Genomic DNA, 2,377 nt, shown 5'->3' with positions numbered 1-2,377 from the left:
TGGACCGTTCGTGTTCCTCCTACTTTTGAAAAGTCGCTTCAAGACACGCAACGAAGAACTAGGCGTGAAAAAGATGACAATCTATATAATATATAGATTGTCATCTTTTTCCAGTCCTCAGTGATCCATAGCGCTGCGGTGGCCGTGAGCAAGTTGACTACTCAAATATGAAACAACCGGACAGAGTGTGATCATTGAAAGTTGAACCAGCTCGAGAAGGAGTGGTAGAAAAATTACTGATATTTAGGATACCGGTGCGGGCGAGTTTGTTGTTCACTATTGTCAGGCTTTCACCCGCTTTAGTGGGAGAAAAAGTCCCTACAACGGATTCACTCACCCTTCACCCTTTCCAGGATTCACTGTTTTCAGGCGGGGCCGCATGATCAATTGAGCAAGAGCAAGGCGTAACTTCTCTCATATGGTTATGTTGATTGATGATCTTGACAATTCCACCAACACGACTAACGAATCTATAATGGTGAACATAGCCGTCCATTCGTGGATTATTCAGCCCTGAGTTTGAGGTTATTAATACAACCTGAGTTAGGGGTTGTTATTGACAACTGTATCATCTCATCTGTATCACTAGCCCCTCGAGCCAAGCGGCAGAGCCAATATGCTAGGCTCGATGCCGTCCGAGTAGAGCAAATCAAAATTACTCAATGCGAATATCAACGAAGAGTAACTTAAGATGTAACGGAGTTAAAACATACCGTCCTCACCGAACAAACAATGCACCGTTTTGTAGAAAATGCTTTTAGCGCTCGCCCATGTGATCGATTACTGTGATCGCCCCTCGTGCACAGGTCGTTGAAGCGATGCCTCCATCATATATTACGACCACCACTGTGATGAACAACCACAACTCCATCAGAGGTAAGGACCTATTTAATGACCTCATTTATACTTCATTTATTCCCATTGATATTTTTCCACTACACTGAGACGAACATACGAAACCGAGTATGATTTCACTCGACAGATTTCCATCAAATTTGAGTATATTTCCCTTATTTGAATTTTCAAGAGCGTGCATACCAGAATTTTGTCCGAAATATAATTTATTATTTTATCGTATTTTCGCATTCCAACGGTTTTTAAATAGTTCACAACATGGATGATAACTCGATGCATTGGAGTTTCACGACTACCCGTTTTACGTGAAGTGGTGTAATACTCCTAGTGAAAATCGCGGCATGAAGTGAATTGAAAATACTTGGCGAATTACACCGGACAAATCACCCCATATCACGTGAAACACATACCACGTGTTTTACGCGTTATTCACTGCTCACATGCGTTTTTCGCGTCAAGTGAAATGTGAAATATGTTTTCCACTAGTGTTTTCCATATCGCGGCCTCCCGTGAAACCCCATGAATTTGATATTACGTTTGATCCTACCACTACTACGTTTTGATGAGTTTCTTCACCCTAGTGATATGGAAAAAACATATTTTACGACTATTGCAAGGTGCAAATATCGCGTAAAACGGGTAAACGGGTTGTGAAACTCCAATGAATTTCAACGTTGACTTTTTTTCACCTTGTTCGCATTAGGTGCTCATCCTCCTCCCCCTCCTCAGCAGTTCACACGAAGGGTCAATCGCACTATAAAGAAAAGAAAAACCAAAGTGGTGATGGGGATCAGGTTTCCTCTTTGATTAGTCTCAAATACTGAATTATTATGCTGTTGGTAACACTATGAAAACGATCAGGAAAATTCTTGTTGGTTTTTGTATTACACCTCTACTCGAATGGGAAAGTAATCTCACATATATTCCTCCAACGTCTTAGGAAACGTTTCATTGATTATATTCAGGCGGCGCGTCGTCAACTGACTCGTGATGGCCTCAACCAGAGAAGTGGGGGGAGATTAATGTCGACATGCAAACGTTCAAATCGATCAGATGATCGATTTGAAAACCGACTTCGAGAGCTCAGCGGACCCGCTTTCGGGAATCCATGTTTAGTACACGACCCCATTGATTTAATATCACTGGTAGTATTAACAGAGGAAGTAAAACATATATTGTTACTTTAAAATTAGTGAAAAATTGTTATCACTTGGAAAGTCAACAAAGTTATTCCTTCGTTCGAACATCAGCTGAGCTCTTTAGTGATTCGATATCGCTGGTAGCAATAGTAGTGAGAACTCATTATGGAATATACATTGGAGTTTCTTCACCCTAGTGATATGAAGAAACATATTTCATGGCTACTGTGTAGCACCCATATCGCGTTTTCCACCGACTTTTACGTAAAACGGGTCGTGAAACTTCATCATAGTTATTATGTATAGTATAGTTATTATATATTTGATTTCATAAATTCGGTGTCTCTTCGTTTCAGCAACGCATTTGGGAAGAAGATCCTCAA

The sequence above is a fragment of the Perkinsus marinus genome, assembly GCF_000006405.1.
Source record: "Perkinsus marinus ATCC 50983 genomic scaffold scf_1104296934418, whole genome shotgun sequence".
Taxonomy (NCBI): Eukaryota; Perkinsozoa; order Perkinsida; family Perkinsidae; genus Perkinsus; species Perkinsus marinus.
Note: the sequence above shows the minus strand (reverse complement) of the source record.